General features: G+C 48.7%; 1 protein-coding gene across 2 annotated transcripts in view; it reads right to left on the reverse strand.

The window, feature by feature from the left end:
* The window catches only part of CTDSPL (CTD small phosphatase like), a 113610-nt gene that overhangs the window by 40105 nt on the left and 57405 nt on the right, over positions 1 to 16100 (reverse strand). The window lies entirely within an intron of this gene.

Below are 16100 nucleotides of genomic sequence, written 5' to 3' on the forward strand. Positions count from 1 at the left end.
CACTCACTCACTGCCCCTTCCGTGGCCCATTCACTCACGCACTGCCCCTTCCGTGGCCCATTCACTCACGCACTGCCCCTTCCGTGGCTGGCCTCAACCTGTTTGAAACGCAGAAGGAGGAACATGTCGCAGGAGGTGTTTGTGATAATTAACTGTCAACTTGACACAAGCTGGGTGGGAAGAGGCACAGAAGGGCTCTCTAGGTCAGGCTGGCCCGTGGGCATGTGTGTCTGGGTGGGGCGTGTGCTGGGTTGTCTTGACTGGTGGGGGAAGACCCAGCCTGAGCTCTCTGTGGAGCAAGCTGGCTGAGCAGCAAGCGTGCGTGCACCATTCTCTCTGCTCACGACGGTGGATGTGACCAGTTTGCTCTACTTCCCTGCACTTTGACCTCTCTGCTATGACGGAGTAGGGCCTGGCACAAAAATAAGCCCTTTCTCCCGTAAGTTGCTTTCTGTCACGGTGTTTTTACCATGGCAACAGAAATGAAGCTTAGAGTGGTAAAAATGCAAGTGAGGCGGATGCAGTGGTTACACATATCAACACCTGGCAGCTCCAGCAAGCCCTGTGTGTACAGGAGTGAGCCTTCTCCGTGGGATGTGTATAGTTAGCCCAGACCACCTCAGGCCTGGGTCCAGCCTGCATCGGCAGTACAGGCTGGATAAACTCTTGAAGGTGGGCTATGGGGGTTTGGGGGACCTTGCGGTCTTGTTCACAGTCCTGTGCTTAAATATGCTGGTGTTCCACAGGCCTGCCAGAGTAGACGCTGAATTAATTACTTTCATCGCTGGATAAAACACCCTGACCAAGGCAACTTGATTTGGGCTCCAGTTTTCAGTGGGAAAAAGAGTTGATGAAGGTGGAGTAACAGCATGGCAGCCGGAGCAGGAAGTGGACAGTTCACATCTTCTAACCATAAACATGAAGCACGGAGAGTGAGCGTCAAGTGTCACGAGGATTTTAGCTGTGAACACTCCCCTCCACCCTCACACACACCCAGTCCCCTGACAGTGATATTACTCCAGCAAGGCTGCACCTTCTAACACCAACCCCCCCCCAAACAGCGTCATCAACAGGGGACCGAGTGTTCAAGTACCAGAGACTATGGGGGGACTGAATGTTAGTGACTGGATCAGTGAACCAAGGCGCAGAACGATGGAAGCAGCCAGAACACTGAACAGGAGGAACTGCATCCTGCCATGGGAGAGCTGGGTCCAACAGTGCCACTCTGTTGAGGTCCTTCTGGCCCACGGCAAGCCACTCCTCTAAGCGGTTGTCATCCATGCCACCCACATTGGACCAGTTCTCCATTCCGAGCGCCCAACTCATAGTTCCCTGCTACTTTTTTTGACATGTGCATTTGTGGTGTGTGTGCACGTGTGCGTGTGTATTGAGCATGCGTAGGGAGGCTAAAGGTTGACAATGGGTGTTTTTCTTGGTCTCTCTCCACCTGATTCGTTGAGGCAGATTCTCTCACCGACCCCTGGAGCTCACCCTGCAGCTAGTCTGGCGAGCAGCTTGCTCTAGGGCACCCCTGTCTTCACCTCCTGAGCATCAGGAGCCACCATGCCCTCTTGGCTCTGCATGGGTTCTGGAGGTCCTAAGTGAGCCTCGTGATTGAATGACAAGCGCTTGGCCTGCCAAGCTATCTCCCTCCCCCCACTACACACACACACACACACACACACACACACACACACACACACACACACACAAAATGTATCTCTCTCTCCCTCCCTCCCTCTCTCTCTCCTACCCCCCCATCTATCTTCCTCTTTTGGTCCTCCTCTCTTGCTCTCCATGCCTCTCTCCTCCCAAAGCCTGGTCCCATCTACTGGCCATGTTTACTTCCTCTTCCTGATCTGGACCTTTCTTCCAGATGCCCCTGGTTGCGCTCTTCCTCATAGCCACAATAAGAACCTTCCCATCAACCACAACAAAACCCAATTAATCCAAGCTTAGGTAAAAGTGCACTAACATGCTATGGGTGACTATTTCTGGCTCACAGGACTGGAGTGAGTATTACTTTTGGGGGGAGGGGGCGATACTCTGCTATGATTAAATGACCACAATCTATATCATACTTCCTATGGAAAATGTGGTAAATATTACCTAAAATGTTAGTTTCCAGTTCATGAAACGGATCCTTTCACACCCTCATTTTGACAGGCTAGCTGCTGTATCCTAAAGAAGTTAAGGAATTTTACCTAAGATGACGACAAAAGCGGTAAAGAACAGTTTGTTCACACCCCAGTGGTCTGTGTTCACAACCTTGTCCAGTGACGCGCGTGGAGGTGCCTCAAATGAGAAAGGCAGTCTGCATATGTTGCATGTAACACTACCGGAAACTTTAAAAAATGACGTCATTACATTTGCTAGTGTGTGTGTGTGTGTGTGTGTGTGTGTGTGTGTGTTCCCCCTGTAGAGGTCCGAGGACAACCTCTGGGAGCCAATTCTCCTGTCCCACCATGTCGGTCCCCTACATTATATTCCGGTTGCTATGCATGGCAGCAAATGCTTTACCCACTGAGCCATCTCTCCATCCTACGCTCATAAACTTCTAAGCTCAAAACTAAAATAAAATGCACATACATGCTCATGTTCTATGTGCTGAGAGCATCCTTGGAAGGTACGACAAAGGACCAAATGTTCCTGAAAGAGAAATCAGGAGAATGAAGGACAGTGGGAGGGAGAGGGAGGGAGGGCTTTTCACTGTTCCTGGCATTGTAGGGTTTTGTATTATGTATTAAAATAACAATTGCATATTGTATATTCATGAAAGCAATAATGCAAAAATAGTGCTGTGGAAACAATGCAGCGCTCAGTTTTTTTGTGTGTGTGTTACGTATTATCCCTTTAAGGTAATTTGGGCTGGAAAAATGGCCAGTCAGTTAGCCTTTTGCCCAATGAGCTCAAAGACCTGAGTTCAATTCCCAGAGTCCCACCATGGAAGGAGAGAACTGACTAGAAAATTGTCCTCGATGCTTGTGGATAATCTGCCAGTGGGGCAGCCAGAGTGATGTGCATGCCCATGCGCACATGGTGTCCACTCTGGTGTGCCAACAGGAGCCCTGGTGCTGGTGTGGCCTGCACACTGCCTCTGCCTGCCTGAAAGGCGACAGGTGTAACTTGCTGTGAGTCTAATTTGCACCCCTCTGACTGTCCTCCAAGCTCTCAGCTTCCTGGATGCTTTCTGAGCATTTTTATTTCTTTTGAGAATCATCGGGGTAAAGCTACACTTTGAGGGATCCTGTTTTTCTATGTAATTTCCCTTTGTCATTCCCTACAGTGCTGTGTGTAGGAAATAGCATGTCTGAGGCCAGCTAAAATCTCTGAGAGTAGCTATGGATAGGCAGAAATTGGAAGTTTCCAGAGAGTCAACTCTAACAAATTTTCCTCCCTTTGTTTTTTGAGGTGCTGGGGACCAAACTCAGGGCCCCACGTGTGAGTGTGTTACCGCTGTCACACTGAACTACATCTAACAATCTTTCAGAGACAGTTCTTTTCCACCTCGTATGGCACACTAATTATTTATATATTTCTGCTAGTATTATTTTAAGTGAACATTTCTTTGCCTGGGGTTTCCTCTGGTTTTCAGGATACACTAATGTCCATTTCCCCCAAGCATTAACCCAATATCCTATTACTTTTTGAGCAGGCGATCCTGCGAACCTATTCAGCCTGCTGCCCTGTTCTATACGTTAGTCTGATCCACTCCCCTTTGTGTGCCAGGAAACCGCACCTTGTGAGTATAGATTTATTGTCCTATATTTAATAGCAGTAGCCCTTCTTTACATTTGTATTTGAAAATGTCATGGCTGGCCTAACCTTTTATGCTTCTAGACAAATATCACAGTTAGTTACTTACCAAATTCTAAAACAAAATAGCACTGGGAATGAGTTTCCTTAGATTCATAAAATATATATCCACCACATCTAGTTAATTCTATTTGAAGTTATAAATGAAGGCTAAAGTGAAAGGGTTTTAAAAACCAATTTTGTTGTATTATGCCTAAAGCCGATGCCAAGGTTGAGTGGCCTCGTCTACTGGCCTAAAATAGACTGAGTGAGTACTGAATATGTTTTGTGTAATCTCCATGGCAACCACAAAGACAATACTTATAGGAGAGAAACTAAAGAAACAGAAAGGAACAGAATCATCTTACCACATAAAAAGACCAATGAGACGCACAGACAGAGGGAAACGAACTTATGTAAAATAGAAAACAAGAATTTGATAATAATTCTCTTTCTATCAATGGTTACTTTCAGTGTAAATAGATTAAGCTCCGATCACAATACGTAAAGTGACTGAACGAAATATCAAGATCCAACCGCACGAGGCTCGCTCAGAGCCCTAGGAGAGCAAGCACAGGCTAAGGACAAACGGATGGGAGAAGATGTTCCATGCAAAGAGGATGAGACCAAAGTGGAGGTGACAACGCAGACTTAAGTCAGGAGCTATCACAAGAGACAGAAGGTTTCATATGATACAGGAGCTGGGGAGGTGGCTCAGTTCTAAGAATGTTTATTGTGCAAGCATAAGACCTGAGTTTGCTTCCCCAGCACCCATGTAAAAAGCTGGGCACGCCTGGGCCTACCTCTAACTCCAGCACTTAGGGGTTAGAGATGGGAGGAACCTGGAGCCTATTGGCCAGCTAGCCTGGCCCTAAAGATCAGTGAGAGATTCTGTTACAAGGCAATGAGGGAGGGAGGGAAGGAGGGAGGGAAGGAGGGAGGGAGGGAGAGAGAGGAGCCAATGCCTTCCCAAATTTGGTCTCTGCATGCATTTGTACGGGTGTGCCCCCCTACACACACACACTCGATAAATTCAGTGGGAAGATTTATAACAGTTACATAAGTTCCCAACATCAGAGGGCTGGAGACAGATAAGGCTGACAAGACTGAGAAGCAGACAACATCACAATGATATTTCAAAATCCCATTCTGAATAATAGAACACCAATAAAGAAAACAAAGGACTAAGCAATGAGACCAAATGGACCTAGGAGATGCGGACAGAACATTCCAGACACCGCCGGACACACATTCTTCTCACGCACGTGCGAGGACGTCCCTCGGAACAGATCAGTTGTTGTCACAGAACAAGTCGTAAGAATGTGAAGAAGGAGGGACTCACACCTGGATCTTCCCTGGCCACAGCAGAATGAACCTAAGTCTGTGCAGCAGGAGAAAAGCTGGAGACCCACAGGGGGAGGAAATCAAGCACCGCCAAAGAAACAACCAGCGGAATTAGATCTTGAAATAAACAAAACCACAACATGCCAAGACACAGAGAGTGGAAGTGGACTGAGAGGAGCAGATAGCTGTGGCTACCACATAAAAATGGGAGGGAGACAGATGGGCTGGGGAGGTGGCTCAGCTGTTCTCCAGAGGACCCGGGGCCGATTCCCAGTATCCGTGTGGCAGCTCACAGCTCACAATTACTTGTAAGTCCAGTTTCAGGGGTCCTGAAGCACTCTCCTGGCTTTTGCAGACTGACAAGCCAGGAAAACACCCATACACATAAAATAAATTTTACAGAAAGACTGCAAGCGAACAACTTATCTTTACGTGTCAAGGAACTAGAAAAAAAAAAGAACAAACAGCCTGTAATCCCAGCACTGGGGGAGGCCACTGAGCCTGCTAGGAGGGCCTGCCTTTCTCAGGTCAAGGACAACTTTGGGAGTGGGAAACAGAAACAACATCTGCAACTTCCTTTGTGCTAGGTATGGAGGGAGAGAGAGAGAGAGAGAGAGAGAGAGAGAGAGAGAGAGAGAGAGAGAGAGAGAGAGGGAAGAGATGGCACTGCTAATTCTTAGGGGTGGTCAGCCAAGGCTTCCCCTGGCCTCAGTGGCTGCACACGGGTGTAGAGTGCAGTGGAGCCGGAAGAGTGGAGAGGGGAGGATAAGAAGGGACATTTATATGGGAGAAACGAAAAGTGACAATTTAATTAGGAGAAGGTGAAGACCCTAAATTGTCAGGTTGCCAAGTGCATACCACCAGGAGAAGCAGTGGCCAGTGAATGCTTCCCGGAGGGACAAGAAGGCTGTGCTCTTAGAAGGCCAGTCTGGCAGTGTCTGAGGAAAGGACAGACAGCAAGTGGCTCAACTCCGCGTCAGTTGGGGGAAGCCTACTAAAACTAGCTAGTTAGAGCCTTTCTGCCATCAGCCTTGGGTCTACACAGAAGGGCAGCCTCAGGGAACGTTCAGATGCATTTTTTTTCAAGCTAGCAACAATAAGGAAGAGAACCAAACAGCTCTGAGACAAACTTCTCCGGCAGGATGCCCCAAACCACATGCATCCCACAGATCCCCTAATTTTAGAAATCACACTGGAATTTGTCTGACCAAAATAGGCCTGGTCCCAAATATTTACTTTTGGAGTTATTTTCAAGTTGTGCAGATAGGAAGGTCAACATTAGCTGGGGACATTTTACATGCTGCCCATCGAGGTCATTTCTTTTTTGGGGGGGTCCTCTCTTGGACATCCTCTGCACAAAAGCTGGCAACGGCAAAACAAAGCTAAGGCAAAGGTTGCTGCTGGCACCATCTTCAGTCTCTCAGAGATCCACTACTTCTGGAGCTCACCATCCTGTTTCCTTTCCTAAAAAACGTGGGTAAACAATTCCAATCACAGGGCAGAGACCAAAATGGACAAAGGAACACATGGTGGGCCTAAGAGGAATTTATTTTTATCATACGAACAGGACACATGTACTCTCCTCTCCACAGGCCAAATAATGAAACAGCCTTATTTTGTTTGTATTTTATCAAATTCCTACTTCAAGACTTTAAAACAAACAACAACAAAATCAAAACCAACCAACCGAATACAAACAGTTTGAATGTCAAAAGGAACTTGCTCTGAGGGCAAGGTGCCTGCTGTACGAGCATCAAGCTCTGCGCTAAGAGACCCAGGACCCATCAAGGGCAGGGTACGCTGGCTGGCCGATATCTGTAACATCTGTAACATCCCCACCCCCCAGCCCCCGACAGCTGACCGGTTCTGTGGCCTGGCAGTCTACTTAAAATGCTGAGCTCCAGATCCAGTGAGAGGCCCTGCCTCAAGGGATGAGCCATGAAGGACACTGACCTCTGGGCTCCACCCCCATGCCTGTCAGCTGTCTGTTTTCCTAGTTTTGAAAAATGATTAAAAAACAAACAAACAAACAAACAAACCTCTCTTCTTTTTAGTTTTAAGGAGAAAATTGGAACAGGAGAATTTCTTTTTTACCTATTAACATTTATCTATTTATTGTGCACAAATGTGTGTGTGTGTGTGTGTTGCGTGCGTGCGCATGCGTGTGTGGGCGCGTGAGCGTGTGTCTGCATATGGCACAGCATGCATGAAGAGGTCAGAGAACACCCTATGACAGTCGCAGGAGCAGCTTTTCTCCTACAGCCATGGAGCCCTGGGGATAGAACTCAGGTCAGCAGTCTTGCCTGGAAGTGCCTTTACTTTCTCAGGGGCCTCTCTGTCCCCGGAACAGGGGAATTGCTGCCTATAACCTTTTGTTCCATGCAGGACATCACCCTTCCATTTTCAGACTGGCTCTGCAGATGCCATCATATAGGGATGCCTGTGTTTTCCCTTCCTGACACCAGAGTTTTTGGATAGCCTGATTTAAAGCTGTTGGTTGGATACTGTATTGGCTAACAAGTGTATGGTGTTTTATTTTCACCTCACTGACAGTTTATGTTAGAATGTCACCTTCGATGGCTTACAGTTTTCAAATATCCAGTTTGAGTTTCCAAAACTTTTAAAGAAATAATTTAAAGACCTTTTATAAAGGTATTTTTTTCCTTAACGTGAATTTTCTATAAGACACAGTACTTTCATAAATGGGGAAAAAAATAACAAATGACCCTGCGGAACCTCTCTAGATGAAATCACATAAAGGTCATATTTCAAAATAGAATACACATTGGGGACTGAACACGGAATAGGAAATAGCTCGCAGTTCTCCTCCACAGAGCTCCACTCTGCCAGGGAGACCAAGTACTTTCAGAACACACTTGAACTATTGGTTGGGATGGCAGCTCTCGGGGACTTCCCGAGAAGAACTCAAAGCTCCGCTAGCTGACAACTTCCATGTCGCTCCCAAGACACTAGACATGTGAGCAGCCATGATTTCTATTTTTGTGCGCACCTCCCCACCCCACCCTCCGCCGTCCCACCCCCACGCCCCGCCCCCTCCACTCCCGGCTCCCAGCCCTCACCAGGGTTCCTGCATCCCTGAGACTTCTGCATACTTTTCTGAATTCCGGGTATGGCTGGGCCCCTTCCTGCTCACAGCTCCTAGGGGCGGCTTTCCATGGCCCTGAGCTGTTGCAACCTTGTGTAGAATAATGCAACAGAGGTTTGGAAGGATGCTGGAGAGACACCACCCAATTGCTGCCTGGCCTGCCGGCTGAGTGTGGGACCAGAGGGAGAGCCTAACAGAGCTCACTTCAAGCCCGAGCGGGCAGGTCTCTGCTGCTGCACACACCTCTCCTTTGGAACCTGGACTGCTATTTTCCATCAACATTACATGATAAAGAGTGGGACCTTAAGGCCGAACAGCATCTAACTCAGCAAAGCCATGTGCAAGGAGGAGGAGCAGCCATCTATTTAAAGGCTCGTCTGGCAAGGCTATGAGGAGGCCAGCTAGTTCCTTTAATGAAATCACATCATCTTCCTACCCAAGATGGGAGGAAGGAGCAGCCAGAGCTCTCAGCCAATTACCTTCCCTTAGGGAATCTCAGCTGCTGCCGCTGCCGCTGCTGCTGCTGCTTCCGGAGCCCCAGGGAACTGCTTCCCTGACCAACAGAGTTCCGCTTGGAGACCCAGCCCATCTTTATATCCTACTCCACGGGGCTTCGTCTGGAGTACGGCACTTGGGAATCAAAACTAGAGAGCAGCTTCCGCTGGCCTCCGCTAGTGCCTCTCTCAAGCTGAGGTCCTCATCCCCAGCGCCTGGCACGGAACCCTGCAGAAGCTAGGACTAACTAACACAACAGGGCCAGAGAGGATCTTGTTGCGGTGTGTGGGAAGGTGTAAGGACCACTCTCCTATAGGTCAGCTGCTCCCTTACCAGAGGGGCGAGAACATCAAGACCTCAAATAAAGAAACACCTTCATCCTCAGGAGGGTACCACAACAGGTGGAGGACAGTTGCCTTGTAATTTCCTTCTGGCTTTCTTCTCCGCCATGTCCCAAGGGCACTGGCTTGGTGAGGCTCACAGGGCCGCACAGCAGGCACACAGGCCTCAGGGTAGGCTAGACTCTGGCCCTTAAGGCAGAGCAAGCGCAGTGCAAGGCAGGTTTGAGGGTGGTTCAAGGGAGGGAGTGGGACCAGAAAGGGGCGGAGCTACTAGATCCCTGTAATATCCCAGAGTGCTTACCAGACCAGAGCATCTGCCCCACTCTGTAACTGTGTGTGTGATGCACCACACCAACTCTCCCAGAGCTGTGAAGAGCTCCCAGTTAAGGGGTGACAGTGAGAGGGAAATCATGAAGGGCTGACAGTGAGGGGGTGAAGGGATGACTGTGAAGGGGTGAAGGGACGGTATGGAGATGTTGTGGAGCACCGTCTAGAACCAGGTGCTTCTCTTCCTTAATAAAAGGTCTTCTTCCTCTTCCTCCCGCTCCTCTGCTTTTTGAGGCAGGGTTTCACAGTGTAGCAACAGGCTAGCCTGGCCTCACAAACTTGAACCATTATATACGGATTTTCCCTTCTTTCTCCCTCTTCCTTATCTCTTCCTTTGCCTCTTCTTCCTCTGCCTTCTCTCTCTCTCTCTCTCTCTCTCTCTCTCTCTCTCTTTTTCCTGCTCTTACTTGCTCATTCTTCTTTCTTTTCCTCCCTCCCTCCCAAGACAGGCTGGCCTCAAACTCATGATCTCCTGCCTCAGTTTACTCTGTGCCTCTGTACCACCATGCCCAGCTCCAAGTCCTGCCCTTGAAGAGGATGCGGTCCAGACTGAAAAGTCCTCAGTGCCTGGCTGCCCACCTTCCACAGGCCCGGTGGCGGCGGGAGAGGGCCAGAGGCTCTCTCATGCTTTCTACATGGCACCAGGGACAGGAGCCAGTCCCGCAGGTGCTGTGCAGCCCGGGTCAGAAAGGAAGCTGCAGCAGGAAGAGACTGGCAGAAGAAATCAATTTGCCAATTAGCTGAGGGTGGGGGCCGGGGAGGGTCTGCTCCCATAGTGACTGGCCACAGCAGTCATGTACAGCCCTTTCCAAAGAGAACGAGAACACAACTCACACAGGTTCTTATAGGAGGAAGTAAAGGTCAAAGGAGAGAGAAAGTAGAATGAAGGGGTAAGGCCAGAAGCCAAAGCCTGCTGCAGGCCTCGGAAACCAAGACAGGCAGCACAGGCGCTGCCCTGGAGGTTGCAGAGAGAATCAATGAGCCTGTAAGTAGCCCCATGTCCTTAACCAGTGATATTATTTGAATTTTGACCTCCAAAACCGGAGCAGAGTATATCTGTGTTGCCTTGAGCACTGAGTGTGTGTGTGTGGGGGGGGTGTTTGTTTTTGTTTTTGTTTTTTGTTTTTTGCAGTAGCCAGGGGAAATATAAGCTCCCATCAAGACAGGAGTTTGTGTGTCTGTAACTTTTACCCTCAAATTAGTTCTCTCTCTCTCTCTCTCTCTCTCTCTCTCTCTCTCTGGGACCTGACAGCTCTCCCACTGTGCTGTGGGCACTTGGCTCGCAGAAGCCAGACCTCCATCTTGGTCTTCCACAGGGCCCTGCAAAGTATCACTCTTAGGCTGAGAGAGCCCCAGGAACACACTGCACCATCCTGGGACAGGGAATCCTCTTCCCATCCTATCTGTGCAAAGTCCCCCTAAGCTGCAGGCTCCCCCTGGGTAACCTACCCCTCAGCTCTCCAAACCTCAGCCTCCCAACCCCCTCTGCGCCTGGGTCAGAAAACATGCTGTCCTGAAATACCCTCTCCTGGAAGTGGCCCTCAGCACTTGCCGTGCTGACTTCCTGGTCTACTCTCTAACTTCACACGTCACCTTTAAAATAAAGATGGAGGTGAGAATATATTCAGAGACTCTGTCCTGTCATGTGCTATCAACCTGAGGCAAAACCTCAATGCTGTTTTCCCAGAGAGGGAAAACATTTATTTTTCTGTTGGAGGAAGTACTCTGTAGACACTTGAAGACTCGGTACCCAAAGTCCCTAAATACTTCCAGTATGATGTGTCTGCTATGGAGAAGAACAGATTTCAGATGTTTAAAATACCACCGGGTAATCTTTTAAAAAGAGTAACCTACAAGGACACTTGAAGTCAAATACTCACTGCTGAGAAGACTGCTGTGTGTGTTGTTGGGGGAGGGCAGTGGGGGCCGACCCACTGAAGCCACAAGGGATTTTCAGAGCTGTGTGAGTCTATTGCTACAGTACAAATCATTACTTTAATGATGAATAACACACCACCACCACCACCACCACAAGTTCTATTACAGTTTGTTTGTTTGTTTGTTTGTTTTTTCCAAGACAGGGTTGGCTGTCCTGGACTTTGTAGACTAGGCTGGCCTCAAATGCACAGTGCACAGCCATCCTCCTGCCTCTGCCTCCCCAGTGCTGGGATTAAAGGCGTGCACCACCATGCCTGGCTGGGAAGATGCTCTTAAAACATCGGATTTTGTGGCATTTCTGGAGGCCAGGTGGGTCCCTTACGGGAAAACAGGGTGGTCTATGTGGCATCAGACTTGGTTAGCGCCAGACAGAAGACGACGAATTAAACCCAGGCGGCGTGCTAAGCGAGCCCCTCCCGGGAGCACCATACTGTGTGTTTCTGTCTTCCCTGGTTCCGCACCCCTCCCTTCAGCAGCTCCCCTGCATCAGCGCCTCCCGAGCCCTTCTATTCTCTACCCCTTCTTATAGCTTTTGAGTTAGTGCTACAAAACCTGGGACCCTTTCCCTAAAACCCTCAGCCAATAAGCATTGTTGTCAGTTCCTGATCGCCCTGGGCTCCCCTAGCTCTTTTCTGGGTATCTACTGTCAAGCACTTCCCTGAGTCATGCATTATTCAACACCACACCCCCCACCCCTGGCCACTTCAATTAAGGCTGAATGGCTCAGAGAAAGGGAGGCTTTGTAGCTTACAGTTGCCTCTGACTGAGGGCGAGAGCTGCCTCTAGACCCCTCTGAAGGCGCTGAACAAGAATCTGATGACTCAGCACACTGGGTACTAAATGGATTCATTAGGGAAGCTGCTTAAGGTGGGGGCTACGTTTCAATTTAGATGGCATCAACTTCCTAAGGCCTAGATTTATTCATCTACGTTGGGATATAATTTAGGACAACTGATCAGTAGTTAATCCTCTAAATAATTACAGTGAAAGTGTCTGGCACTTTAGGGAAGGTGACGTACCATAATTATTAAATAGTACATACAAGTGCTTTCTTACTTTTACAGACCCAGGGGAAAATTCACTCTGAATTAATGATATTACTTGTATCTCGCTAAGCTCTACTTTTAAAGGTTAAAGAAACTTGGAGCTGGGCTGGAGAGGTGCCTCATGGTGCACAGGAGTGTGGACTGGGGTGTGGGTCCCCAGCACCCACATGAGTGTTGGGCTGGCACGGCAGCTTGTGATTCCATCCTTTGGGAAGAAGAGATTTGGCATCCTGGAGCAAGCTGGCTGTCTAGGTCTTGCTGTGGCAGGAGCTCCTGGCTCAAGTGAGAGACCCTGCCTCAGCATGCAAGGTGGTGAGCCACTGAGGTCAGCCTATGGTCTCTACACATACGCATGCACATCTGCACACAGAACACACAGGCATGCACACACCCACACAGTGTAGCTACACACGTGTACCCCACACACACACAGGTATGAGTATGAAGAGACCTCGCTGTCACCCAAATTGAGGCAGGGCACACAGTCCTGAGGCTTCTTCTCAGGGACCAGGTCTCTAACAGGGATTCTCTCTGGCCCAGCCTGCCCCTCCCACCTTCCCATGAGGAGATCTGTGCCTAATGAGGCGGTTTGCCGGATGTGCTCAGCACACTGGCAGGACTGTGTTCATTTCCTAGGGTGGACATGGTCAAAGCACCACTCTCCAGTGACTCGAATTTACTACCTCAGTTTGGAGGGGGCCTGGCGTCTACTGCCCGGCTGCTGGCGGGGCAGGTGCTTCTGCTGGCTGCTGGCGTTTGACCTGTGGTCCTCAGTGTCCTCTGGCTGACCGGTATCACTGTCCAATCTCAGCTTCCATCTTCTCCCTGTGGCTCTGTCTCTGCTTCCTTCATCTTCTCTTCCTCTAAGGACAAGCGTCACAGTAGATAAAGGGTCTGACACTCCCATTTTGACCTTTCCTTCACCACTTAAATCCACAGTGACCCTATTTTCAAATGAGGTCACCTTGAGACATGCTGGCAGCTAGGATATTAGCACAGTTTTCCGAATGGCCTTAGTTCAGCCCACAAACACCGTGAGTAACTGGGTCACTTGAAACCCTAGGAGAAAAATATCAGCTTAGGTAACTGGGACTAACTCACCTGTGGAAACGAGAGGAGCTGGGAAAGTATTTTAAAAACTTTCCTTGGGGGCTGGCGAGACGGCTAAGTGGGTGAAGGTGCCTGCCAGCAGGCCTGATGGCCTGAGTTCGATCCCCAGCACATACACGGTAGAAGGAGAGAACTGACTGTCGCGTGCTCTCCCGTGCCCTCAAGAATGCTATGACACATGTGTACCCTTCCCCTCCCATAAACAACAAATGTAAAAACCCTCCCTCTAAGATACGGCAAGTTAGCAGTTTAATAAAGAATCATAAAACTACAACTCAAGAGAAACCCAGAGATGTGTGTGGTGCTGGGTGACACTGTTTCCCTAGGAATGCCTGCCGCTCTGGAAGAGGAGGCCAAGAGTGGCACCTTGACTTCCTGTGGAACTAGGCAGACTACAATCAGTCATTGTAGCCCCTGAACCCCTGAATCCAGACTGCAATGACATCCTGCCGGGGTTCAGTGCCAAGCAAGAATAAAGATTCCCTAAGGAAAGGCAGCCTCAACCAAGGGTTATTTCTATAAATTATCACCTATGTTGTCTGACATTTAATCAAAACTAACCAAGTCTACAAGACAATATAAACGCACTCCGAGTATAGCCACGGGCAACAGACATAGCATTTAAGGAAGACAGATGTGAGTATTGACAGTCGGGGGAAAAATTTTTTTTTTCCGAGACACGGTTTCTTTGTGTAGCCCCAGCTGTCCTGGAATTCACTCTGTAGACCAGGCTAGCCTCAAACTCACAGAGCTCTGCCTGCCTCTGCCTCCGATAGTGCTGGGATTAAAGGTGTGCACCATCACTGTCCGGCAGTCGGTATTTTTAAAAATTCATCTTGAGGCTGGGGAAGTGGCTCCATGGGTAAAAGGCTTGCTATGTAAGATGGGGGTTCTGAGAGAAGAGCCAGCGTGGTGGTATACGCCTATAACACTACTGCTGGGGGAGGGGAGGAGGCAGGAGGATCCTGGGGGCTCACTGGGCAGCCAGGCTGGCTGGAATGGTAAGCTACAGGCTTAGTGAGGGGCCCTGTCTCCAATACCAAGCGATCAAACATGGAGAAACAGAAGAGGAAGGCAGTACCAGTCAATCCCCGGCTTCTCCATTCCAGGTGAACCAGCACATATGCATATGAATTCACACACGTAAATGAAATTTTTAAAAGAAATTACACTTAGAAGAGTTCAAAGAGGTAAAAGATAGTTTCCAGGGAAACCAGAGACAGAACAAAGCTAGAAGAACACGTAGGAACTGTGGAAGGTTAGAAAAAAGAAAAGAAAAAGAAAAAACAAACAAACAAACAAACAAAAACCCTAAAACCAAGGATTCAGCACTTGGAATTCAGTGAAAAGGCCATATTGGGGAACTCGATGAGAGGTCAAAATCTGTTTCAAACTCAGCACCGGGAGGAGGGGATACGGGAGACCCATCTGCAGGGGAATGGCCGGGAATTAGACAGATCCATGATCGATCTGAGTAGCCTGGACGACATGGGACCCTGTCAGAAACAGACAGACAGACAGAGGGTATGTGGTGAAAGGACTAACAGGCCTGAGACTCAAGTCCAAGGACAGAGAGGGAAAGAGAACCGGTCAGAAGAAATGGAAGGCAGCGAGGCCATTGTGATGGCTCAGGAGGCCAAAGAGCCCGCTGCCTGCCAAGCCAGGCAAGTTGAGCTTCATCCCCAGGACCCTTACAGCGGTAGGGGAGACCTGACCACAGTTTGTCTTCACACACACTCACACATGCACGCACGCACACGCACGCTGCAATAATTAAAGAAAAAAGGAAAAAAAAAGCAGCAACTAAGAACTTTTCAAAAGTGAAGAATGTCACCAACCACGGCTTTAGACCCTACATGCACAAACCCTGTGAAAGAAATGAAAATAAGGCAGTACTCAGGCAAATAGGAAAATATTCAAAAACAAAGAGAAAAGCCTTAAAAGCAGCCTAATGGAGTGGCTTGGGTTATTTCCAGAGGGCTATCAGTAAGACCAACTATTTCTTTTTTCTGTTTTCTCTTATTCGAAGCAAGGTATCACTACACAGCCCAGGTTCCCTTAGAATTCCCCATGAAGACCAGGCTGGTCTATGAACTCATAGAGACCCTCCTGCCTCTGCCTCTCAAGTGCTGGGATTAAAGGTGTGAGCTGCCATGCCTGGCCCAACAATTGATTTCTTAGTGAAAAGATAAAATGCTAGCAGACGGGACCCAAATGTTTAAAGGACCAAACAGCATCATGTTATATAAACTCATCCGAAGGAAACAGCAGCCATCTTGTACACGCCCTTCCAGAAATCAGGAACAAATTCATTTTCTGAGTCCAACCAAGCTAGGAACTCAAACCCATGAATTTATGGCATCACACTCAAATAAAGGAGGAAAATCAAATGACCAAATCCACAAATTCAGAGGGGGGGTGGACGTGGTAAATGCCGACAGCCATCTACGACAGACTCCTTGCAAAGGAGGGCGGAGGTAGGATCTTCCTGGATCTGCTAAGTGACATTTATAAATAGCTGTGGTGCTCGTCATACTCCTGCTGAAATTCTGACGGCTTCCTGCTGAGATCAAGGACTAGACAGAGAGCTGACGCTGC

The sequence above is a fragment of the Acomys minous genome (genome assembly GCF_964271855.1).
Source record: "Acomys minous genome assembly, chromosome: 13".
Lineage (NCBI taxonomy): Eukaryota > Metazoa > Chordata > Mammalia > Rodentia > Muridae > Acomys > Acomys minous.